The sequence below is a fragment of the Cetorhinus maximus genome, unplaced genomic scaffold (genome assembly GCF_964194155.1).
Source record: "Cetorhinus maximus unplaced genomic scaffold, sCetMax3.hap1.1 HAP1_SCAFFOLD_627, whole genome shotgun sequence".
NCBI lineage: Eukaryota > Metazoa > Chordata > Chondrichthyes > Lamniformes > Cetorhinidae > Cetorhinus > Cetorhinus maximus.
This window is the reverse complement of record NW_027596569.1, coordinates 168,889-195,903: the sequence shown is the minus strand read 5'-3', so window position 1 is coordinate 195,903 and position 27,015 is coordinate 168,889. Positions and strand designations below refer to the sequence as shown.

General features: G+C 52.3%; 1 long non-coding RNA gene and 1 pseudogene across 1 annotated transcript in view; one reads left to right on the top strand and one right to left on the bottom strand.

The window, feature by feature from the left end:
- Positions 1-27,015, top strand: part of LOC144674321 (sodium/calcium exchanger 1-like) — a 209,586-nt pseudogene that overhangs the window by 25,820 nt on the left and 156,751 nt on the right.
- The window catches only part of LOC144674323 (uncharacterized), a 35,022-nt gene continuing 30,451 nt past the window's right edge, over positions 22,445-27,015 (bottom strand). The window contains exon 3 of the long non-coding RNA XR_013574504.1: positions 22,445-22,515. This is a non-coding gene — a long non-coding RNA (uncharacterized LOC144674323). The remainder of the gene's footprint in view (positions 22,516-27,015) is intronic.

The window sequence follows — 27,015 nt, the reverse complement described above, 5'->3', positions numbered from 1 at the left end:
CTCCATCTCCCCCCCATCCCCATATCCTTCTATCCCTTTCTCCCTCATGTGTTTATCCAGCCTCCCCCTTAAATGTATCGATACTATTCACCTCGACCACTCCCTGTGGGAGCGAGTCCCACATTCTCCCCACTCCCCGTGGGAGCGAGTCCCACATTCTCCCCACTCCCCGTGGGAGCGAGTCCCACATTCTCCCCACTCTCTGTGGGAGCGAGTCCCACATTCTCCCCACTCCCCGTGGGAGCGAGTCCCACATTCTCCCCACTCCCTGTGGGAGCGAGTCCCACATTCTCCCCACTCCCCGTGGGAGCGAGTCCCACATTCTCCCCACTCCCCGTGAGAGCGAGTCCCACATTCTCCCCACTCCCCGTGGGAGCGAGTCCCACATTTTCCCCACTCCCTGTGGGAGCGAGTCCCACATTCTCCCCACTCCCTGTGGGAGCGAGTCCCACATTCTCCCCACTCCCTGTGGGAGCGAGTCCCACATTCTCCCCACTCCCTGTGGGAGCGAGTCCCACATTCTCCCCACTCCCCGTGGGAGCGAGTCCCACATTCTCCCCACTCCCTGTGGGAGCGAGTCCCACATTCTCCCCACTCCCTGTGGGAGCGAGTCCCACATTCTCCCCACTCCCTGTGGGAGCGAGTCCCACATTCTCCCCACTCCCTGTGGGAGCGAGTCCCACATTCTCCCCACTCTCTGGGTGAAGGAGTTTCTCCTGAATTCCCCATCGGATTTATTAGTGACTGTCTTATATCGATGGGTCCCTAGTTCTGGTCTCCCTCCCCCACCCCCACAAGGGGAAACATCTTCTCTACGTCGACCCTATCGAAACACCCTCCAACATTTTAAAGAGCTCGATCAGGTCACCCCCTCCCTCGGCCGTCTCTTTTCTAGAGGAAAGAGCCCCGGCCTTGTCATACACGTTTGGAGATTTCGCCAAATTGAAAGGCGCTATCTAAATGCAAGTTGCTCTTCTTGGGATCGAAGAAAGGCCCTGAGGCCACACGGCCATAAACTACCTCAACTCCGTCAGCACCAGGAGGGAGGTGCGATGCAGGGCAATGGACAACAACCATAGCAACTGCCTCCCAATGCTGACTGCTCCAGCACCTCCTGGGTCACTGGGACAATCACACTCAGAATCAAAGCCAGTGGAATCTCATGAAAGGATCAGGGAGATTAACAGGCAAATCTGATTCTGCTTTATTTATCTACACGTATTAACATCGTCTCCGCAAAGAGATTTTTGCCAAATATTATCTGTTCAGGATTAAAGGCATAGCTTTATCTAACCCCGTGCTGTACCTGTCCTGGGAGTGTTTGATGGGGACAGTGTAGAGGGAGCTTTACTCTGTATCTAACCCCGTGCTGTACCTGTCCTGGGAGTGTTTGATGGGGACAGTGTAGAGGGAGCTTTACTCTGTATCTAACCCCGTGCTGTACCTGTCCTGGGAGTGTTTGATGGGGACAGTGTAGAGGGAGCTTTACTCTGTATCTAACCCCGTGCTGTACCTGCCCTGGGAGTGTTTGATGGGGACGGTGTAGAGGAAGCTTTACTCTGTATCTAACCCTGTGCTGTACCTGTCCTGGGAGTGTTTGATGGGGACAGTGTAGAGGGAGCTTTACTCTGTATCTAACCCCGTGCTGTACCTGTCCTGGGAGTGTTTGATAGAGACAGTGTAGAGGGAGCTTTACTCTGTATCTAACCCCGTGCTGTACCTGTCCTGGGAGTGTTTGATGGGGACAGTGTAGAGGGAGCTTTACTCTGTATCTAACCCCGTGCTGTACCTGTCCTGGGAGTGTTTGATGGGGACAGTGTAGAGGGAGCTTTACTCTGTATCTAACCCTGTACTGTACCTGTCCTGGGAGTGTTTGATGGGGACAGTGTAGAGGGAGCTTTACTCTGTATCTAACCCCGTGCTGTACCTGTCCTGGGAGTGTTTGATGAGGACAGTGTAGAGGGAGCTTTACTCTGTATCTAACCCCGTGCTGTACCTGTCCTGGGAGTGTTTGATGGGGACAGTGTAGAGGGAGATTTACTCTGTATCTAACCCTGTACTGTACCTGTCCTGGGAGTGTTTGATGGGGACAGTGTAGAGGGAGCTTTACTCTGTATCTAACCCCGTGCTGTACCTGTCCTGGGAGTGTTTGATGGGGACAGTGTAGAGGGAGCTTTACTCTGTATCTAACCCCATGCTGTACCTGTCCTGGGAGTGTTTGATGGGGACAGTGTAGAGGGAGCTTTACTCTGTATCTAACCCCGTGCTGTACCTGTCCTGGGAGTGTTTGATGGGGACAGTGTAGAGGGAGCTTTACTCTGTATCTAACCCCGTGCTGTACCTATCCTGGGAGTGTTTGATGGGGACAGTGTAGAGGGAGCTTTACTCTGTATCTAGCCCTGTGCTGTACCTATCCTGGGAGTGTTTGATGGGGACAGTGTAGAGGGAGCTTTACTCTGTATCTAACCCCGTGCTGTACCTGTCCTGGGAGTGTTTGATGGGGACAGTGTAGAGGGAGCTTTACTCAGTATCTAACCCCGTGCTGTACCTGTCCTGGGAGTGTTTGATGGGGACAGTGTAGAGGGAGCTTTATTCTGTATCTAACCCCGTGCTGTACCTGTCCTGGGAGTGTTTGATGGGGACAGTGTAGAGGGAGCTTTACTCTGTATCTAACCCCGTGCTGTACCTGTCCTGGGAGTGTTTGATGGGGACAGTGTAGAGGGAGCTTTATTCTGTATCTAACCCCGTGCTGTACCTGTCCTGGGAGTGTTTGATGGGGACAGTGTAGAGGGAGCTTTACTCTGTATCTAACCCCGTGTTCCAGTTGGTCTCTGCTTGTTTCCCTGTAACATTGGTAGAAGCAAAACAGCATCTAGTGAAAAAACAAAGCCAGTGTACCTCACGCCACAAACATTGGCGAATGATATCACAACCTGCAGCTGCTGGTGCTGAATAGCTGCCAGAGTGCACCTGCAGCCTGCCCCGATCCAGCTTTAACATCACCTCTGTACTCGGAGAAATGCAGTCTCCCCCAGAACTGGAGGAGGCCATTCAGCCCATTGTGCCTGTGCTGGCCCTTTGAAAGATCTGTCCAATTAGTCCCACTCCCCCTCCCCCGCTCTCTCTCCCCCACAGTCCTGCAAATTTCTCCTTTTCGAGTATTTATCCAATTCCCCTTTTGAAAGTTCCTATTGAATCTGCTTCCACCGCCCTTTCAGGCAGCGCCTTCCAGATCACAACAACTCGCTGTGTCAAAAAAAACATTCTTGAGCTGACCGGAACATCAAGGCCACATTCCCTCCGGTTCCAGACTGTGACTGTCCTGTCCAACACCCATCTCCGCGCTGGGGCCCTCCCCTCTCGCTCCGCGCTGGGAACCTCCCCTCCCTCCCGCTCCACGCTGGGAACCTCCACTCCCGCTCCGCGCCGGGACCCTCCCCTCCCGCTCCGCGCCGGGACCCTCCCCTCCCGCTCCACGCCGGGACCCTCCCCTCCCGCTCCGCGCCGGGACCCTCCCCTCCCGCTCCGCGCCGGGACCCTCCCCTCCCGCTTCGCGCCGGGACCCTCCCCTCCCGCTCCGCGCCGGGACCCTCCCCTCCCGCTCCGCGCCGGGACCCTCCCCTCCCGCTCCGCGCCGGGACCCTCCCCTCCCGCTCCGCGCCGGGACCCTCCCCTCCCGCTCCGCGCCGGGACCCTCCCCTCCCGCTCCGCGCCGGGACCCTCCCCTCCCGCTCCGCGCCGGGACCCTCCCCTCCCGCTCCGCGCCGGGACCCTCCCCTCCCGCTCCGCGCCGGGACCCTCCCCTCCCGCTCCGCGCCAGGACCCTCCCCTCCTTCCCGCTCCGCGCCGGGACCCTCCCCTCCTTCCCGCTCCACGCCGGGTCCCTCCCCTCCTTCCCGCTCCGCGCCGGGTCCCTCCCCTCCTTCCCGCTCCGCGCCGGGACCCTCCCCTCCTTCCCGCTCCGCGCCGGGACCCTCCCCTCCTTCCCGCTCCGCGCCGGGACCCTCCCCTCCTTCCCGCTCCGCGCCGGGACCCTCCCCTCCTTCCCGCTCCGCGCCGGGACCCTCCCCTCCTTCCCGCTCCGCGCCGGGACCCTCCCCTCCCGCTCCGCGCTGGGACCCTCCCCTCCTTCCCGCTCCGCGCTCGGACCCTCCCCTCCTTCCCGCTCCGCGCTCGGACCCTCCCCTCCTTCCCGCTCCGCGCTGGGACCCTCCCCTCCCGCTGTGTGGGATTATCTCTCATTCCACACCATCCCCCCCCCTTCCTGGCACCACTGCAGCGCCGACACTCAAGGATGAATAGTTTGGAGGAAGGTGAGGGAGGCTTTGTGTCTGTGGAGTGAATGCAGACACTCTTCCTTCAAGAAGACCAGCTTTGTGGGGAGCTGGGAGATTGGGGCAGGATCAGAGGCTTGTGTCTCTTTCACTGGTCTTCGTTCTCTGTCCGAGCGCCGACTGCCGTGTTAGCCCTGAGTGATCTGACCTGCTCACATTCCTGCCTTCACCCTAATGATCGCAGAGATAATGGAAAAATCCTGTATCACAGCTCATCCCCCCTCCCCCCGAGTGTGTTTAATGGGTGATTGAGAGGATCCCTTACTGCATTGTCCATACAGCTAACACTATAAACATCCTCAACAAATGATCCAACCATACACAAGAATGTCACAGCCCAGTCTGTGTGTATTGTGTCACTGTGTATTGATGCACATACACGTGCCTGTCTATATGTGTTACTGCGTGTGTGTGTGTGAGTGTGAGTGAATATGTGAGAGTGTGTGCGCGTGCGAGTAAGTGTGTGTATAAGTGAATGTGCATATGAGTGAGTGTGTGTGGGAGTGGGGGTATGCGTGTGTGTGCACGAGTGTGAGTGTGTGTGTTAGTGTCTGCCTGGGTGAATGAATGTGTGTGTGTGATAGCAAGTGTGAATGTGTGTGTGTGTGTGTCTGGATGAGTGAGTGTGTGTGTGTGTTAGTGTGAGTGAGTGTGTGTCTGGGTGAGTGTGTGTGTGTGTGTGTGTGTCTGAGTGAGTTTGAGTGTGAGTGAGTGTGTGTCTGGGTGAGTAAGTGTGTGTGTGTATGATAGTGTGAGTGAGGGAGTGAGTGTGTGTGAGTGAGTATGTGTCTGGGTGAGTGTGTGTGAATGAGTGAGTGTGAGTGAGTGTCTGGGTGAGTGTGTGTGAGTCGGAGTGAGTTTGAGTGTGAGTGAGTGTGTCTGGGTGAGTGTGTGTGTGTATGAGAGTGTGAGTGAGTGTGAGTGAGTGTGTCTGGGTGAGTGAGCGTGAGTGAGTGAGTGTGTGAGTGTGTGTGAGTGTGTGTGAGTGTGTGTGAGTGTGTGTGAGTGTGTGTGAGTGTGTGTGAGTGTGTGTGAGTGTGTGTGTGTGTGTGTGAGTAAGCGAGTGAGTGTGTGTGTGTGAGTGAGAGTGAGTGAGTGAGTGAGCGAGTGTGAGTGTGTGTGAATGAGAGTGAGTGAGCGAGTGAGTGTGTGTGTGTATGAGAGTGTGAGTGAGTGTGTGTCTGGGTGAGTAAGTGTGTGTGTATGAGAGTGTGAATGAGCGAGTGAGTGTGAGTGTGTGTGAGCGAGTGAGTGTGTGAGCGAGTGAGTGTGTGAGCGAGTGAGTGTGAGCGAGTGAGTGTGAGCGAGTGAGTGTGAGCGAGTGAGTGTGAGCGAGTGAGTGTGAGCGAGTGAGTGTGAGCGAGTGAGTGTGAGCGAGTGAGTGTGTGTGAGCGAGTGAATGTGTGTGAGCGAGTGAATGTGTGTGAGCGAGTGAATGTGTGTGAGCGAGTGAGTGTGTGCGAGTGTGTGTGTGCGAGTGTGTGTGTGCGAGTGTGTGTGTGCGAGTGTGTGTGTGCGAGTGTGTGTGAGCGAATGAGTGTGAGCGAGTGAGTGTGAGCGAGTGAGTGTGAGCGAGTGAGTGTGAGCGAGTGAGTGTGAGCGAGTGAGTGTGAGCGAGTGAGTGTGAGCGAGCGAGTGTGTGTGAGCGAGCGAGTGTGTGTGAGCGAGCGAGTGTGAGCGAGTGAGTGTGAGCGAGTGTGTGAGAGTGTGAGCGAGTGTGTGTGTGTGAGCGAGTGTGTGTGTGTGAGCGAGTGTGTGTGTGTGAGCGAGTGTGTGTGAGCGAGTGTGTGTGAGCGAGTGTGTGTGAGCGAGTGTGTGTGAGTGTGAGCGAGTGTGTGTGAGGGTGAGCGAGTGTGTGAGCGAGTGAGTGTGTGTGTGTGTGAGTGTGTGAGTGTGTGAGTGTGTGAGTGTGTGAGTGTGTGAGTGTGTGAGTGTGTGAGTTTGAGTTAGTGTGTGAGTGTGTGAGTGTGAGTTAGTGTGTGAGTGTGAGTTAGTGTGTGAGTGTGAGTTAGTGTGTGAGTGTGAGTGAGTGTGAGTGTGAGCGAGTGAGTGAGCGTGAGCGAGTGAGTGAGTGTGAGTGAGTGTGAGTGTGAGCGAGTGAGTGAGCGTGAGCGAGTGAGTGTGAGTGAGTGAGTGTGAGCGAGTGTGAGCGAGTGTGAGCGAGTGTGAGCGAGTGAGTGAGAGTGAGTGTGAGCGAGTGTGAGTGAGTGAGTGTTTATCCTGTTACCCCTTTGCTGGTTTGTATGATGTGTGGTGGTTGAAAAGGAAGAGATTGGGTTTCTGCCAGTGTGAAGCCTCAGGATGTGGGCAGGAGGAGCTGATATGTTCCCATAATAGAGCCTGTTTTTAGGTTGCACCTTTTCACATGGGATATATATGATATAAATATATCTCAATTCATTGTTGGGATGTGTTGTGTAATTGGGTGTTGTCTCATGAATGGGTCTAGAGGCTGGTGTGGTTGAACAATAACTGTTTATTACTAACAGTGAACTATATAATTATATACAGGTTACAGTCCTGACCAGCTATCTTTACCAGACTCACCACGACTCCCATGTGACTCTCTACAACATAATGTGGGGGCAGTACTATTCCTCGGTCCCACATTACCCCTTACAGTCCCGAACACCCTAATACTACACCTCCCCATCAGCCTTCACCCGAATTTATTTACAATAATATTTACATACTACCCCTTCTCTCCGCAAGTCTCTGGCTTTACAGATTCAGGTGGTGTGGAGGCTTTACAACTCTTCCAGACCTCATTCTTTTCCAGTATGGAGGAGTGGTCGTCTCAACTGAGCTGGGCTGACTTTGTTGGTCTGGAGTTGAAGTTGTGGCACTTGGTGTTTCAAACTCTCGGTGTCCACACCTGGTACACTTCTCGTGCTCCTTAGCATCGTATTTTTCTTTGTCCGCAATCCATCTTCCTTCCTCGGATACCTAGGGATTATCCCTCTGCTTCCGGACAGAATGTTCACTCTGTTCATTCGTAGAGTGGACTCAGGTTGCCTTTCTCGGTTGGGGGGGGGTGGTCTCAAACCTGGAAGTTGAAGGTTTACCTCCCTTTTGTCTGTTACATTCCTCAGCCCTTGAGCTCAGCCTGCAGTTTGGCTTTTAATGCTGTTTCTTCATGTACGCTCATGCCTCCCAGAGTTTTTGTCTTGTTGAGTTGATGGTGGCTTTTCTCCAGCTCCAGGGTTGACCTCATGTTGTGTGTGTGAGGTTGGAGCTCCAGCTGCCTTGCTGGCGTTTCTCCTGGTCCTGGGCCAGAGGCTGTTTGACTCAACACTTTGTCTCTACCCTCCTGCCTCTGCTCCTCCTCCTCTGGATCTCCTGTGTGGAGTGTGTTGTTGCTCACCTGGTGGTTCGGCTGGTCTGACCGTAGGAGAGTATTTTTCAGCCTGTCCACAAGGGAGCTGGAATAACTGCTTCTGCAGAGAGTGGGGCAAATCCCAGCTGAAGTCCCAGTCGAGATTGTCAGCGCTGGGGGATGTCCCGGGGGTCTCAGCGCTGGGGGATGTCTCGGGGGTCTCAGTGCTGGGGGATGTCTCGGGGGTCTCAGCGCTGGGGGACGTCTCGGGGGTCTCAGTGCTGGGGGACGTCTCGGGGGTCTCAGCGCTGGGGGACGTCTCGGGGGTCTCAGCACTGGGGGACGAGTCGGGGGTCTCAGCGCTGGGGGACGTCTCGGGGGTCTCAGTGCTGGGGGACGAGTCGGGGGTTTCAGCGCTGGGGATGTCTCGGGGGTCTCAGCGCTGGGGGACGAGTCGGGGGTCTCAGTGCTGGGGGATGTCTCGGGGGTCTCAGCGCTGGGGGACGAGTCGGGGGTCTCAGCGCTGGGGGACGAGTCGGGGGTCTCAGCGCTGGGGGATGTCTCGGGGTCTCAGTGCTGGGGGACGTCTTAGGGGGTCTCAGCGCTGGGGGACGTCTCAGGGGGTCTCAGCGCTGGTTGCCGTCTCGGGGGGTCTCCAGCTCAGTGTAGCTGACCTCAGCGCTTGTTTTGACATCTCCTGCCATTTTGAGGAGGTTGAGAGCGACACAGGAATCTCAGCTCGGGAGGGGAAAGGGTTGACTGTGGATGAGTGCCGGGATTTTGATTGTTCTCTTGCCGCTGTGCCGAGCGGCACTACAATCACATCCTGCGACCAGCAGCTGGATTCCTCCTGGACCCGGACGGCGGTGTGTCTATCGCCAGGGGGGGGGTCACTGAGCCACGGGTTCCTGACCTGAAGGGACCCTCACTCTGGCTCCTGTGTCCAAGTTGAAAATTCAAAGAGGTGACTGTTTCCGCAGGGAGGTGAACCTGGGAACCTTGTTTTCTCCCAAGAAGCATTATTGGACTTCTTCTTGGCATGGCTTATCTATCTCATGAACCTGTTTGAGATCCTCTGCACGCCCCGCGGTTTTGGACTTACACATCTTTCAGTGAAAGCTCTGTGCTGTGATTGCTGGACACTGCTCACACCTGGGAGGTCTTTCGGCGCCACGGCACTGACGTGGTCTGCCACCATCTCGTGTTTTGCTTGGGTATTGCTTTCCTTATCCTGGAATCTCCTTGCTCTTTATGAGCTGGACTGTTAGGGTTGCTCTGTACCATGGTTTAACTTCACCACGCAAAATGGATTGGCTTTGCTGGCAGACTTCCAATATTGTCTGACAAGTTGGATGGCTGTTTCCAAAGTCAGATCTTTTTTAGATTGGAATACATTCCGTAAAAGTATCATCAGCCGCTCCCACTGCTGTTTGGTCTCTTATGAGGTCCAGCTTAAGGTCACCGTAGTCACAGCCTTCAGCCAATCTGTGTATTTGTTAAAGAGTTTACGGATTCTCCGGGCTTTTGGACCCCCTTGTTAAATTTTGCTCGCTCCAAAGTGTTCTTGCTTCTTGGATTAAAGTAGGTGTCAAAGGACTTCACGACCTCTTCAAAGTTATTCAAAGATTCATTTATTCCTTGCCTGGCAGATATATCGTTGGCTATTGGGCCTACTAAATATAATGGTGTGTTCACCTGTTCAGCCTCTGTTTTCTTATTCAGGCCAGATGCTCTCATATGTCTTAAAAACCTTCTGCCTAATCCCCAATTTTGCACCTGGCCTGGTCCTTCCATCTGTCTTAATTGTCCTGCCATCCATGGCTGTTTTCGACACAACTTTAAATGATTTTGGATTTTTTTTGGGTGCGGCAGTAATCATTGTCTTTCTTCTCATGCTTGTCAGGCCTTTGGCAGGCTCCTGTTCCAGTTATGGAGCCGTTTTAAACTTCAGCAATTCTGCAGAAAATCTTTTGAACGAGTCGTTTCGGACAGCGAGTCGCTCCCCTGAGCTTTGGGGAATCGAATTGATGCTGATTTGTTTCGTTTGTGCGCGGGTGCCATGTGTTATGGCACTGACTCTGGATCTGGGCTGCAGCATTCTTCAAACCACACTCACTAACCAATCGGTCTGCCAGTGTTGCCTGATCATTGCGCCAAATTTCAAAGCTTATGTCAACATTTTTGCTTTTTGGAGTTTGCTCACCATTTCGAGATGCAGCCGGGTCCTTTGACTCTGCTTTCGATCAGGCCTGGCACAGGACCTCCTTGCGTTCTGGTGGAGTCCGGTTATGCTGCACACTAGATCGTTCTTCTGCCTCCGTGTCTGTAATGGAGCCTCTCTGGCGATCTCCAGCTGCGCGTTCGAGGTCTCCGAGTTAGGCCCACTTCCCTCAGCTCGGACTGCAGTTTCTTTGCTCCTTTATCAGGAGGGATTTTGGGGCCTTTCACCCGCTGCCACCATGTTATATGGGAGAGAGAGACAGGGACAGAGACAGAGAGAGAAACACACCAGCTGTACGTTGTTGCATGAAGAGGCCTAGAGGCTTGTGTGGTTGAACAATAATTATTTATTAATAATACGTAGCTGCATACATATATACAGGATACAGTCCTGACTAGGTGCTATCTTCATGCCGACTTCTACCAGACTCACCTCTGCACTCCATTACTCCCAGGGGATTCTCTACATCGTAATGTGGGCCATACTGTTCCCCCAGACCCACATTAACCCTTACAGTCCCAAACACCATAAAAGTTGGTCCTGGCAAATAATCATTGATTACTTCACTAACCCGGCTCCTCAGTAAGGTGGTAGCTGGGCCTTTGTGAGTGAGCTTTAATGATGAGTTGATTTGAGGGCCGGTATGGGGCTGCCCGGGTGTGACCTGGACTCTGTCACGTCGCCGGCCAGTCTGTGTTGGCCGAGGGATCTTCCTGCCCTATTTGGGTATGTGTGGGCTCATGGGGGGCGCTGTGAGAGGGCAACAAACTCATTACTAGGCCGTGAATTGAAGCCTGGGACTTTCCTGTTGGGTGTCGAGGTTGGGGGGGAGAAATCATCGCCTTCAGATGGACTGCTCCGTGTGGATTCATGTTTTGAGGATCTTGGTTGTTTAGGATTTCTCCCAACTGGAGGAGAGTCCAGTGTGTGAATCCTGCCTGGGACCTAGTGACTCTCTGCCCCATGCATTATTACATGGTCGGCCTGTCTCTTTCTGCCTGTCAATGTCTGCCTGTCTTTGTCTCTGTTTCTTTCTGTCTGTCTGCCTGTCTGTCTCTCTCTCTGTCTGTCTCTCTCTCTGTCTGTCTCTCTCTTTCTCTCTGTCTCTCTCCCTCTCTCTCTCTCTTTCTGTCTCTCTCTGTCTCTTTCCCTCTCTCTGTCTCTCTCTCTCTCTTTCTCTCTGTCTCTCTCTCTGTCTGTCTCTCTCTCTGTCTGTCTCTCTCTCTGTCTGTCTGTCTCTTTCTCTCTTTTTCTCTCTGTCTCTCTCTCTCTGTCTCTCTCTCTCTCTCTCTCTCTCTGTCTCTCTCTCTCTCTCTGTCTCTCTCTGTCTCTCTGTCTCTCTCTCTCACTCACTCTCTGTCTCTGTCTCTCTTTCTCTCTCTTTCTCTCTCTGTCTCTCTCTCTTTCTCTCTCTCTCCCTCTCTCTCTCTGTCTCTCTCTCTCTCTCTGTCTCTCTCTGTCTCTCTCTGTGTCTCTCTCTCTCTCTCCCTCTCTCTGTCTCTCTCTCCCTCTCTCTCTCTCCCTCTCTCTCCCTCTCTCTCTCTCCCTCTCTCTCTCTCTGTCTCTCTCTCTGTCTCTCTCTGTCTCTCTCTCTCTCTCTGTCTCTCTCTCTCTCTCTCTCTCTGTCTCTCTCTCTCTCTCTCTCTGACTCCCTCTCTCTCTGTATCTCTCTCTCTCTCCCTCTCTCTCTCTCTGTTGTAATAACACACAGGAAGATCTCCTATCGGCAGTGACCTGTGCTCTTCATGAATCTTTTAGCTGTTGTCTTTAATCCTTGTCCATTATTCTCACACCCTGAACTCGGAGAGTTTACACAAGCTACTGACACACGAGCCATTCCCCGTCTGTGGGTGGGGGTGGGGAGGTCGCTGTTGGGACACTGGGTTTTCATTCACGGGGCACTGACACCAGTACTGGGGAAAGAGGGATCTGTATCACTGGGACGGTCTACATCGGAACTGTGCTGGGACCAGAGGTCCGGCGGGTCATGTTACTCAGGTCGTGGAGAGGGCTTGAAACTAAATAGTGGGTGTGGGATCAAGTTTGGGAAAATGTAATAAATTAAATAGAGGAGACAAGGCAAGAGAGCAGGATAGGAATAAAGGGGAATGATGAACAGAGTGTGGGAGGAGGGGACAGAGTGTACAAATCTAAGAGTGCACCAGTAGATAAGGCAAGAGGTTATAAAAATAGTAAAAGACAGAACTAAAGGCCCTGTATCTGAATGCACGGAGAATTCGAAACAAAACAGAAGAATTGACAGCACAAATAGAAATAAGTATGTATGATGTGACAGCCATTACCCTGTCATGGCTGGAGGATGCTAAAGACTGGGACCTGAATATTCAAGGGTATGTGACATTCAGGAAGGACAGGAAGCTCAGAAAAGGTGATGGGGTAGCTCTGTTAACTAAGGATGACATTGGTACAATCAAGAGAGATGACCTTAGTTCTGGGGATCAAGATGTAGAATCAGTTTGGGTAGAGATGAGAAATAGTGAAGGTAAGAAGTCACTTGTGGCAGTGGTTTATTGGCCCCCTAACAGTAACCACACTGTAAGGTGGGGTATACAGGAAGAAATAATGGCCGCTTGTGAGAAAGAATGGAGATAATCATGGGTGATTTTTATCTACTTATAGATTGGACAACTCAGATTGGCAAAGGTAGCCTCTGTGATGGGTTCATAGAGTGTTTTTGGGACAGTTTCTTAGCGCAGCACATTTTAGAACCAACCAGAGAGCAGGCTATATTCGATCTGGCAATGTGCAATGAGACAGGGTTAATTAATGACCTCATAGTGAAGGCGCCCCTCGGTAGCAGTGATCATAATATGATTGAATTTCACATTCAGTTTGAGGGAGAGAAGAGTGGATCTAAGACTAGTGTTTTAAACTTAAATAAGGGCAATTTTGGGGGCATGAAGACAGAGCTGGCTAAAGTGAACTGGGAAATTAGGTTAAGGGATAGGTCAGTAGCGAGGCAGTGGTGGAATGGTTCCAGAGTTGCACTAAGTGCAGTAGCGGGTGGATAAAAATGACGGGTTTTCATGCTGTATCGTTCCAAACCCGCCATATTAGTTACGCACTCCCAGGAAACATGCTGTTTCCTTGGCAAGCTCATCTACCTGCCCGCCATCAACCCGCTGCTGCATCATGCCGGGCGCCATGTTTAATGTCTAGCCACAAGTACACATCTCAGTGCTTCCAGACCACCACTGCCCTGAAGCTGAAGAAGATTGCAGCCCCCAGGTTCAGCAACGCGTCCCTCGAGCGCCTCTTGATGCCGTGGAGGCCGCCGGGATGCCCTCTTCCCCCGTTCTAGCCACAGGATGGGCAGCAACAGCACTAACCTGGCTTGGGAGGTGGTGACAGCAGTGGTCAGCGCCAACGCCCTTCGAAAGAGGAACAGCCACCCAGTGCCGCAAGAGGATGAATGATGATCTCCGTTCTGCCAGGGTAAGTCACTCTTCTCATCACTTTCAACTCACACGCTCACAAACCCATCACACATGCACAGGGCCCTCACTCACTGCCGGTTTAAGGGACATCACCATTCACTCTCTCGCACTTACTGTCATTGTCCTCATCCTGTCCACGGGACCACTCACCACCCACATAGGCCAGGCATACTTATCATCTGGCCTGGCATCCTGTTTACACTTCCTCCATCTCTATTCATGCAGCACAAGCTGGCACACAACAAGAGAGAGAGGTTGCAGACCGGTGGTGGAATGCCCGAAACCAAGGCCCTCATGAACTTTGAAAACAGAGCCATCCAGCTGGCCGGTGAGGATCTGGACCGGTTCTGTGCTGACAGTGAGGTCAGCGGTGCCCTACCAAGTGAAGGTCCAGCAGTGCAACATCCATCAGACAACCATGCTGTGAGTGATGCATCCTGTTTCGCAAGCGACTGCCATGCACTAATTATCTCTCCTTACTTCTGCAGGCACATCTGCCAAACAGCCGACAGAGTCCACGACCCAGGGCCTCAAGCCCTGAAGAAACCTCTGAAAAGGAATCTAGAGTTACCCTCCCTGAAGTGCCATCACAGCACTCACCCACACCCTCCACCAGCGCAGAGATACACACTCCGGTGGGACCTAGCTTTATAATAGCCCCGGGATCACAATCTGGTGAGCACATTGCACCGTCCAATCCACAGCAGGTGGAGGCAGGGACTTCCCAGGTTTCTGGCACTCAGGAGGACTACTGGAGGCAAGAAATCTGCTGAGTCCAAGTCAGATGACGAGCCCCTGGACTCAGTCATGTCACAGTTGCTGGAGCTGCAAAGGCAGGCTCGGGAACATCAGAAAGGGATGTCCGCTGCACTCCTCAGATTGCAAGGTACATTGGAGGAGCCCGTCCATCTTCACTCTGAGGTGATAGCGCCGGCATGCCAACACACTGAGGTCAACACTGGTAGGATGGCTGTCACCATGGAGACCTTGGTCCAGGACTTCGCTCCCGCACTGCTGCACGGGCTCAACTCCATTGCTGATGCCCTAATTGGCCTCCAACAGTGTGTATACAGCCAGGCAGCTCAGCCTCACTCCAGTTACCTTGCTCCTCAAGGAGTCAGCCTGGGGCCCCCAGGCACCTATAGGGAGGAGTATCAACAGGTGCACACTCTGGGCCCATCCATCCAGGTGATTCTGAGAGAGCTCAGCCCATCCAACTCCCCTCTTCCTGTGACCTCAGCAGCTCCAGCTCCACAGGCCGAGGAGGGTGCCACACAGCAGGACCCCGAAAGCAGGCCAGGGCCCTCCAAGTCTCGGCCCTCCAGGGGATGCCCACCAAAGTCATAGCAGTCAGCAGGCTGCTGGATGTTCGAGGAGTACCAAGACGTAGCAGCAGGTTAGGAAAGTTAAGGAGAATTAGTTGCACAGCCTGGGCACGGGTGTTAATGACTTGTACATACTGTTCACTATTGTCAGTCAACTCCCAAGAATGTCTCTCTGCCTATGGCTCCTTGTTCTGATGAATAGTGTTCATGTTACTCAGATGTGAAACCTTTCTGCAAAAGATAAAGGCAGGTGTCTCAGTCTAGGGCCTCTTCCCTGTGCTCTGTGCAGCCTTCAGACCAAAGAGATGGCCTAGCCTCACACTCCCTGGAAACGTTACTGACGCCTGCACCTCGGCGGTGCTGGTCATTGCTGCCAGAATGTAGTGGGTAGACCCCACAGAATTCTCCCATTCTCTCCGTGTGCACTCAGCCCCTTTAAGGTGGGGCTGCCCCCATTTCTTTAGCATCTGTGACCACTGATGCTGTGCTCCTGAAGGGTTCAGGTGATGAAGGCAGACAATGGATCAGATGCTCCTAAAGTTTCATGGCTGCGTCTCTATGATATGACCATGATTGCAGAGCGCAAGCGAGCTGCCCTCGACCAGACAGGAGTCAGACATTCTCAGAGGCTATGTGAAGATTTATGGAGCATCCTCATTGCATGTCATCATCATCCTCCTGCAATTGAGTGACTATTAGGGTCTCCACTGCGTCTCCACGACTGGAGCATTCTCACAGAGGGTATTCGTGCTGCCATAAGCCAGACTGGAGTCAAACGTTCACAGATGCGATGTGAGGATCTATGGGGTCACCTCTATGGGGCCATCCTCTACAAATCTAACCTCCCGAGCGCACCTCCCTCACCTAGCCAGTGTGAGGGCCTCATCACCGTCATCGTCCTCCGAGGACCTCCTCACCCTCATCCCCGTCGGCGTCCTCCTCATCGGAGGAGATGTGCAGCTGCTCCATCTCCTCCTCAGCCAGCTCGTCTCCTCGTTGGAGCGCCAGGTTGTAAAGGGTGCAGCAGACAACAACGATGCGTGACACTCTCTGCGAACTGTATAGCAGGGCTCCACCAGATCGGTCCAGGCACCGGAATCTCATCTTCAGCATCCCAATGATCTGCTCCACAAAGTTGTGAGCTGCAGCATGAGCCTCATTATACCGTCGCTCTGCTGCACTCTGAGGCGGCCTCACGGGTGTCGTCAGCCATGGCCTCTTGTTCTCAAGGAGCCATCCCCGCAACTTCTGTGGAACCTGGAAGACCCCAGGGATCTGTGACAAACTAAGGAGTAGGTGTTGTGCACACACCCTGGAAACCGTGCGCACACTTGTATGATGCATTTTTGGTGGTTGCACATCAGCTGCACATTCAGCAAATGGAACCTCATGCAGTTGATGTAGTCCCACCGTGTGTTGCGACAGAGATCTGAGTGCCACATGGGTGCAGTCAATCGCACCCTGCACCTGTGGGAAACCCGAAATCTGGGCAAATCCAATCGCTCTTGCATCCTGGCTGTCCTGGTCCTGAGCAAAATGCACAAAGTTGTGTGGCCCTCGCAAAGATGGTATCTGTGACCTCATGGATTCATTTGTGGGTGGAGGCTTGTGAGATCCCACAGAGGTCACCTGTGGAGCCCTGAAAGGAGCCACTGGCATAGAAATTGAGCGCCATGGCCACTTGCCCCGTAGTGCCAAATCCTGCAGTAGCTGGCAGATGTGATCGACCAGTTCACTAGACATTTGCAGTCTTTGGCGACACTGGATCTCGGTCGTCTGCAGGAATGAAAGGCGGCATCTATAGACCCTGGGTGTCGCTAGGCGCCAACCTGCAACAACTCGCTGTGGCTCTTGGGTGGTGTGTGCGGGAGCCCCAGTTGCCCCTTCTTCCTGAGGTTGCTGCTCCTGCGTCTGCGCAGCCAGGAGCCTCAGTCGCTCTCTCCTCCCTCGTCTTCGCACTCTGTCGGCCATCAGGCGTACAGCTAGTTCACCAGGCTCCACGATCCTGATGTAGTCCTCCTGCAGGATGAAAGAGAGAGACATGTGGTTAGCATGGGTGTACTAAGCACCTGCCCTGGTTAAGTGTGAGGGCCCCTTAACACTTCCCGGAAAGTGCTGGCCACCACTTGGATGGCCAGAGATTAGTGCGCTGCATGGCTGCCCTGTTAGCTTGAACCATGGGGGAAACTGGTCCAAACTGGGATGCTGGCGTTGCCAAGGGCTTTAAGCGCCTCCAGCAGTGACTGCTCCATGGCCAACTTTAGTGAGGAGATTGTACAACTGTCAGAGGGAGAATGGGGAATTCATAATGCAAAATAAGGAAATGGCGGATGAGTTGAACAGATATTTTGCTCGTGTCTTCACTGTAGAAGATACAAATAACATCCCAGAAACACTTGTGAATCAGGAGATGAAAGGGGGTGGGGAGGAGGAATTTAAAACAATGATAATCACCAGGGAAAGGGTAGTGAGAAAATTATTAGAACTAAAAGCTGACAAGTCCCCAGGTCCTGATAGGTTTCATCAAAGAGTCTTAAAAGAAGCGGTTGCTGAGATAGTAGATGCATTGGTTTTAATGTTCCAAAACTCCCTAGATTCTGGAAAGGTCCCATCAGATTGGAAAATAGCAAAAATTCCAATAGCAATAAAATTCCAATCGCAAAAAATTCCAATAGCAAAAAATTCCAATAGCAATAATTCCAATAGCAATAATTCCAATAGCCATAATTCCAATAGCAAAAATTCCAATAGCAAAAAATTCCAATAGCAATAATTCCAATAGCAATAATTCCAATAGCCATAATTCCAATAGCAAAAATTCCAATAGCAATAATTCCAATAGCAAAAAATTCCAATAGCAAAAAATTCCAATAGCAATAATTCCAATAGCAATAATTCCAATAGCAAAAAATTCCAATAGCAATAATTCCAAGAGCAATAATTCCAATAGCAATAATTCCAATAGCAAAAAATTCCAATAGCAAAAATTCCAAGAGCAATAATTCCAAGAGCAATAATTCCAATAGCAAAAATTCCAATAGCAAAAATTCCAATCCCTAGATTCTGGAAAGGTTCCATCAGATTGGAAAATCACAACAATGACTCCTCCATTCAAGAAAGGAGGGAGACAGAAAGCAGGAAGCAATAGGCCAGTTAGTTTAACATCTGTCACAGGGAAATTGTTGGAATCTATTATTAAGGGGGTCATGGCGGGGCACTGAGAACATCTCAATGCAATCAGCGTCGTTTTGTGAAAGGGAGCTCATGTTTGAATAATTAATTGGTGCTCTTTGAGGATGGATCAGCAGCGAAAGCGTTGTAACCCTACAAGGCAACAGACCAGGTGCTGGGAGGCGGGATTAGAATGGGCAGCGAGTTGCGCTTTTTTTCATTTTGTTTCTCCTTTTGGCTGGCGCAGACATGATGGGCTGAATGGCCTCTTCCTGTGCTGTAACTTTTCTAAGAAGTAGCGCGGATAGAGGGGAACCTGAGGATGTGCTGTACTTCGATCTCCAGAAGGCATTTGACAAGGTGCCACACCAAAGGTTAAAACACAAAATAAGAGTTTGTGACATTAGGGGTATCACCTGAGCACGGACAGAGGATTTGGTTGGAGAACAGAGGGGAGGCATAAATGAGTCATTTTTGGGTTGGCGAGATGTGACGGGTGATGAGTGGAGTATCACAGGGATCAGGGCTGGGACCTCCGCTGTTTACAATTGATATCGATGACTGGGATGAAGGGACTGAATGTATGGTTGTTAAATTTTCCGATGACAGAAAGATGGGTGGGGAAGTAAGATGTGAAGAGGACATAAGGAGTCTGTAAGGGGATACAGGTGGGATAAACGAGTGTGAAAAAATTTGGCAGGTGGAGTGTAATGTGGGAAATTGTGAACTTTTCCACTTTGACAGGAAGGTTAGAAAAGCAGCAAATTATCTATGGAGAGAGAGATTGCAGAACTCTGAGGTACAGAGGGATCTGGGTGTCGTGGTACATCAATCAGGAAAGGTTAGTCTGCAGGTACAGCAAGAGATTAGGAAGGGAAATGGGATGTTGTTGTTTATTGCAAGGGGAATGCAATGGGTGGGAAACACTCCACTTATACACCTTCAATGGCTATTTCCAACAAGAGAGAATCTAACCATCGCCCCTTGATGTTCAATGGCATTACCATCACTGAATCCCCCAATATCAACATCCTGGGGGTTACCATTCACCAGAAACTGAACTGGGACCAACCATATAAATACTGTGGCTACAAGAGCAGGTCAGAGGCTAGGAATCCTGCGCAGAGTAACTCACCAACTGACTCCCCAAAGCCTGTCCACCATCTACAAGGCACAATTAAGGACTATGATGCAGTACTCTCCAGTTGCATGGCATCCACAACTGGATACTTGTGTCACTGTATAACACTGGGGTACAGTACTGATGGGGACGGGTCTGTCACTGTATAACACTGGGGTACAGTACTGGTGGGGATGGGTCTGTCACTGTATAACAATGGGGTACAGTACTGGAGGGGATGGGTCTGTCACTGTATAAGACTGGTGTACAATACTGGTGGGGACGGGTCTGTCACTGTATAACACTGGGGTACAGTACTGGTGGGGACAGGTCCATTGCTGTATAACACTGGGGTACAGTACTGGTGGGGACAGGTCTGTCACTGTATAACACTGGGGTACAGTACTGGTGGGGACAGGTCTGTCACTGTATAACACTGGGATACAGTACTGGTGGGAACGGGTCTGTCACTGTATAACACTGGGGGACAGTACTGGTGGGGACAGGTCCATTGCTGTATAACACTGGGGTACAGTACTGGTGGGGACAAGTCTGTCACTGTATAACACTGGGGTACAGTACTGGTGGGGACAGGTCTGTCACTGTATAACACTGGGGTACAGTACTGATGGGGACGGGTCTGTCACTGTATAACACTGGGGTACAGTACTGGTGGGGACGGGTCTGTCACTGTATAACACTGGGGTACAGTACTGATGGGGACGGGTCTGTCACTGTATAACGCTGGGGTACAGTACTGGTGGGGATGGGTCTGTCACTGTATAACAATGGGGTACAGTACTGGAGGGGATGGGACTGTCACTGTATAAGACTGGTGTACAATACTGGTGGGGACGGGTCTGTCACTGTATAACACTGGGGTACAGTACTGGTGGGAACGGGTCTGTCACTGTATAACACTGGGGTACAGTACTGGTGGGGACAGGTCCATTGCTGTATAACACTGGGGTACAGTACTGGTGGGGACAAGTCTGTCACTGTATAACACTGGGGTACAGTACTGGTGGGGACGGGTCTGTCACTGGATAACACTGGGGTACAGTACTGATGGGGACGGGTCGGTCACTGTATAACACTGGGGTACAGTACTGGTGGGGACGGGTCTGTCACTGTATAACACTCGGGAACAGTACTGGTGGGGACAGGTCTGTGACTGTATAACACTCGGGAACAGTACTGGTGGGGATGGGTCTGTCACTGTATAACACTGGTGTACAGTACTGGTGGGGACAGGTCTGTCACTGTATAACACTGGTGTACAATACTGGTGGGGACGGGTCTGTCACTTAATAAAACTGCGGTGCAGTACTGGTGGGGACGGGTCTGTCACTGTATAACACAGGGGTACAGTACTGGTGGGGACAGGTCTGTCACTGTATAACACTGGGGCACAGTACTGGTCGGGATGGGTCTGTCACTGTATAACACTGGGGTACAGAACTGGTGGGGACGGGTCTGTCACTTTATAACACTGGGGTACAGTACTGGTGGGGAAGGGTCTGTCACTGTATAACACTGGGGCACAGTACTGGTCGGGATGGGTCTGTCACTGTATAAAACTGTGGTGCAGTACTGGTGGGGACGGGTCTGTCACTGTATAACACTGGGGTACAGTACTGGTGGGGACAGGTCTGTCACTGTATAACACTGGGGCACAGTACTGGTGGGGACAGGTCTGTCACTGTATAACACTGGGGTACAGTACTGGTGGGGACGGGTCTGTCACTGTATAACACTGGGGTACAGTACTGGTGGGGACGGGTCTGTCACTGTATAACACTGGGGTACAGTACTGGTGGGGACAGGTCTGTCACTGCATAACACTGGGGTACATAAATGGTGGGGACGGGTCTGTCACTGTATAACACTGGGGTACAGTACTGGTGGGGACGGGTCTGTCACTGTATAACACTGGGGTACAGTACTGGTGGGGACAGGTCTGTCACTGTATAACACTGGGGCACAGTACTGGTGGGGACAGGTCTGTCACTGTATAACACTGGGGTACAGTACTGGTGGGGTCGGGTCTGTCACTGTATAACACTGGGGTACAGTACTGGTGGGGACGGGTCTGTCACTGTATAACACTGGGGTACAGTACTGGTGGGGACAGGTCTGTCACTGCATAACACTGGGGTACAGAAATGGTGGGGACGGGTCTGTCACTGTATAACACTGGGGCACAGTACTGGTGGGGACAGGTCTGTCACTGTATAACACTGGGGCACAGTACTGGTGGGGACAGGTCTGTCACTGTATAACACTGGGGTACAGTCATGGTGGGGACGGGTCTGTAACTGTATAACACTGGGGTGCAGAACTGGTGGGGACAGGTCTGTTGCTGTAAAACACTGCGGCACAGAACTGGTGGGGACGGGTCTGTCACTGTATAACACTGGGGGACAGTACTGGTGGGGACAGGTCTGTCACTGTATAACACTGGGGTACAGTACTGGTGGGGATGGGTCTGTCACTGTGTAACACTGGGGTACAATACTGGTGGGGACGGGTCTGTCACTGTATAACACTGGGGGAGTACTGGTGGGGACAGGTCTGTCACTGTATAACACTGGGGTACAGTACTGGTGGGGTCGGGTCTGTTAGTGTATAACACTGGGGTGAAGTACTGGTGGGGACAGGTCTGTCACTGTATAACACTGGGGTACAGTACTGGTGGAGACAGGTCTGTCACTGTAAAACACTGGGGTACAGTACTGGTGGGGACGGGTCTGTCACTGTATAACACTGGGGTACAGTACTGGTGGGGACAGGTCTGTCACTGTATAACACTGGGGTACAGTACTGGTGGGGATGGGTCTGTCACTGTATAACACTGGGGTACAGTACTGGTGGGGACGGGTCAGTCACTGTATAACACTGAGGTACCGGACTGGTGGGGACAGGTCTGTCACTGTATAACACTGGGATACAGTACTGTTGGGGATGGGTCTGTCACTGTATAACACTGGGGTACAGTAATGGTGGGGAGAGGTCTGTCACTGTATAACACTGGGTACAGTACTGGTGGGGACAGGTCTGTCACTGTATAACACTGGGGTACAGTACTGGTGGGAACGGGTCTGTCACTGTATAACACTGGGGTACAGTACTGGTGGGGACAGGTCCATTGCTGTATAACACTGGGGTACAGTACTGGTGGGGACAAGTCTGTCACTGTATAACACTGGGGTACAGTACTGATGGGGACGGGTCTGTCACTGTATAACACTGGGGTACAGTACTGGTGGGGACGGGTCTGTCACTGTATAACACTGGGGTACAGTACTGATGGGGACGGGTCTGTCACTGTATAACGCTGGGGTACAGTACTGGTGGGGATGGGTCTGTCACTGTATAAAAATGGGGTACAGTACTGGAGGGGATGGGTCTGTCACTGTATAAGACTGGTGTACAATACTGGTGGGGACGGGTCTGTCACTGTATAACACTGGGGTACAGTACTGGTGGGAACGGGTCTGTCACTGTATAACACTGGGGTACAGTACTGGTGGGGACAGGTCCATTGCTGTATAACACTGGGGTACAGTACTGGTGGGGACAGGTCTCTCACTGTATAACACTGGGGTACAGTACTGGTGGGGTCGGGTCTGTCAGTGTATAACACTGGGGTGCAGTACTGGTGGGGACAGGTCGGTCATTGTATAACACTGGGGTACAGTACTGGTGGGGACGGGTCTGTCACTGAATAACACTGGGGTACAGTGCGGCTGGGGACAGGTCTGTCACTGTATAATCCTGGGTACAGTTCTGGTCGGGACTTGTCTGTCGCTGTATAACACTGGGGTACAGTACTGGTGGGGACAGGTGTGTCACTGTATAACACTGAGGTACAGCACTGGTGGGGGCAGGTGTGTCACTGTATAACATTGGGGTACAGTACTGGTGGAGACAGGTCTGTCACTGTATAACACTGGGGTACAGTACTGGTGGGGACAGGTCTGTCACTGTATAACACAGAGGTACAGTACTGGTGGGGACACGTCTATCACTGTATACCACTGGGGTACTGTACTGGTGGGGACGGGTCTGTCACTGTATAACACTGGTGTGCAGTGCTGGTGGGGATAGGTCTGTCACGGATTCACTCTGTGGTACAGTACTGGTGGGGACGGGTCTGTCACTGTATAACACTGGTGTGCAGTGCTGGTGGGGACAGGTCTGTCACGGATTCACTCTGTGGTACAGTACTGGTGGGGACAGGTCTGTCACTGTAAAACACTGAAGGACTACACTGATGGGGTTGGTCTGTCACTGTATAACACTGGGGGACACTACTGGTCGGGTAAGTCCTGTCACTTTATAACACGGGGTTACAGTACTGGTGGGGTCTGGCCTTTAACTGTATAACACTGGGGTACAGTACTGATGGGGACAGGTCTTACACTGTACAACACTGGGGGACAGTACTGGTGGGGAGGGGTCTGTCACTGTATAACACTGGGGTACGGTACTGGAGGGGACGGGTCTGTCAGTGTATAAAGCTGTGGTAAAGTACTGATGTGGACGGGTCTGTCACTGTACAAGACTGGGGTACAGTATGGGTGGGGACGGGTCTGTCACTGTATAACACTGGGGTACAGTACTGTAGGGGACGGGTCTGTCACTGTATAACAATGGGGTACAGTACTGGTGGGGATGGGTCTGTCACTGTATAACACTGGGGTACAGTACTGAAGGGGACGGGTCTGTCACTGAATAACACTGGGGTACAGTACTGGTGGGGACGGGTCTGTTACTGTATAACACTGGGGTACAATTCTGATGGGGACGGGTCTGTCACTGTACAACACTGGGGTACAGTACTGGTGGGGGCGGGTCTGTCACTGTATAACACTGGGGTACAGTACTGGTGGGGATGGGTCTGTCACTGTAAAACACTGGGGGAATTTACTGCTGGGGACGGGTCTGTCACTGTATAACACTGGGGTACAGTATTGGTGGGGACAGGTGTGTCACTGTATAACACTGGGCTACAGTACTGGTGGGGACAGGTCTGTCTCTGTATAACACTGGGTTACAGTACTGGTGGGGACAGCTCAGTCACTGTATAACACTGGGGTACAGTACTGGTGGGGACGGGTCTGTCAATGTATAACACTGGGGTGCAGTACTGATGCGGACGGGTCTGTCACTGTACAACACTGGGGTACAGTACTGGTGGGGATGGGTCTGTCACTGTATAACACTGGGGTACAGTACTGGTGGGGACAGGTCTGTCACTGTATAACACTGGGGTACAGTACTGGAGGGGACGGGTCTGTCACTGTATAACACGGGTACAGTACTGGTGGGGACAGGTCTGTCACTGTACAACACTGGGGTACAGTACTGGTGGGGCTGGGTCTGTCACTGTATAACACTGGGGTACAGTACTGGTGGGGACAGGAAAGTCATTATATAACACTGGGGTACAGTACTGGTGCGGACAGGTCAGTCACTGTATAACACTGGGGTACAGTGCTGGTGGGGATGGGTCTGTCACTGTATAACACTGGGGTACAGTACTGGTGGGGACAGGTCTCTCACTGTATAACACTGGGGTACAGTACTGGTGGGGTCGGGTCTGTCAGTGTATAACACTGGGGTGCAGTACTGGTGGGGACAGGTCGGTCATTGTATAACACTGGGGTACAGTACTGGTGGGGACGGGTCTGTCACTGAATAACACTGGGGTACAGTGCGGCTGGGGACAGGTCTGTCACTGTATAATCCTGGGTACAGTTCTGGTCGGGACTTGTCTGTCGCTGTATAACACTGGGGTACAGTACTGGTGGGGACAGGTGTGTCACTGTATAACACTGGGGTACAGCACTGGTGGGGGCAGGTGTGTCACTGTATAACATTGGGGTACAGTACTGGTGGGGACGGGTCTGTCACTGTATAACACTGGGGTACAGTACTGGTGGGGACAGGTCTGTCACTGTATAACACAGAGGTACAGTACTGGTGGGGACACGTCTATCACTGTATACCACTGGGGTACAGTACTGGTGGGGACGGGTCTGTCACTGTATAACACTGGTGTGCAGTGCTGGTGGGGACAGGTCTGTCACTGTAAAACACTGAAGGACTACACTGATGGGGTTGGTCTGTCACTGTATAACACTGGGGGACACTACTGGTCGGGTAAGTCCTGTCACTTTATAACACGGGGTTACAGTACTGGTGGGGTCTGGCCTTTAACTGTATAACACTGGGGTACAGTACTGATGGGGACAGGTCTTACACTGTACAACACTGGGGGACAGTACTGGTGGGGAGGGGTCTGTCACTGTATAACACTGGGGTACGGTACTGGAGGGGACGGGTCTGTCAGTGTATAAAGCTGTGGTAAAGTACTGATGTGGACGGGTCTGTCACTGTACAAGACTGGGGTACAGTATGGGTGGGGACGGGTCTGTCACTGTATAACACTGGGGTACAGTACTGTAGGGGACGGGTCTGTCACTGTATAACAATGGGGTACAGTACTGGTGGGGATGGGTCTGTCACTGTATAACACTGGGGTACAGTACTGAAGGGGACGGGTCTGTCACTGAATAACACTGGGGTACAGTACTGGTGGGGACGGGTCTGTTACTGTATAACACTGGGGTACAATTCTGATGGGGACGGGTCTGTCACTGTACAACACTGGGGTACAGTACTGGTGGGGGCGGGTCTGTCACTGTATAACACTGGGGTACAGTACTGGTGGGGATGGGTCTGTCACTGTAAAACACTGGGGGAATTTACTGCTGGGGACGGGTCTGTCACTGTATAACACTGGGGTACAGTATTGGTGGGGACAGGTGTGTCACTGTATAACACTGGGCTACAGTACTGGTGGGGACAGGTCTGTCTCTCTATAACACTGGGTTACAGTACTGGTGGGGACAGCTCAGTCACTGTATAACACTGGGCTACAATACTGGTGGGGACGGGTCAGTCACTGTATAACACGGGTACAGTACTGGTGGGGACAGGTCTGTCACTGTATAACACTGGGGTACAGTACTTGTGGGGACAGGTCTGTCACTGTATAACACTGGGGTACAGTACTGGTGGAGACAGGTCTGTCACTGTATAACACTGGGGTACAGTACTGGTGGGGACGGGTCTGTCACTGTATAACACTGGGGTCCAGTGCTGGTGGGGACGGGTCTGTCACTGTATAACACTGGGGTACAGTACTGGTGGGGACCAGTCTGTCACTGTATAACACTGGGTACAGTACTGGTGGGGACGGGTATTCACTCTATAACACTGGGGTACAGTACTGGTGGGGGCAGGTCTGTCACTGTATAGCACTGGGGTACAGTATGGGTGGGGACAGGTCTGTCACTGTATAACACTGGGGTACAGTACTGGTGGGGACAGGTCTGTCACTGTATAACACTGGGGTACAGTACTGGTGGGGACAGGTCTGTCACTGTATAACACTGGGGTACAGTACTGGTGAGGATGGGTCTGTCACTGTATAACACTGGGGTACAGTACTGGTGGGGACAGGTCTGTCACTGTATAACACTGGGGTACAGTGCTGGGGGGTCGGGTCTGTCAGTGTATAACACTGGGGTACAGTACTGGCGGGGATAGGTCTGTCACTGTAAAACATTGGGGGACTTTACTGTTGGGGATGAGTCTGCCACTGTATAACACTGGGGTACAGTGCACTGGGGACAGGTCTGTCACTGTATAATCCTGGGGGACAGTTCTGGTCGGGACTTGTCTGTCGCTGTATAACACTGGGGTACAGTACTGGTGGGGACAGGTGTGTCACTGTATCACACTGGGGTACAGTACTGGTGGGGACTGGTCTGCCACTGTATAGCACTGGGGTACAGTACTGGTGGGGACAGGTCTGTCAATGTATAACTCTGGGGAACAGTACTGGTCGGGACAGGTCTGTCACTGTATAACACTGGGGTCCAGTACTGGTGGGGACCGGTCTGTCACTGTATAACCCTGGTTTACAGTACTGGCGGGGAAAGGCCTGTCACTGTATAACACTGGGGTACAGTACTGGTGGGGATGGGTCTGTCACTG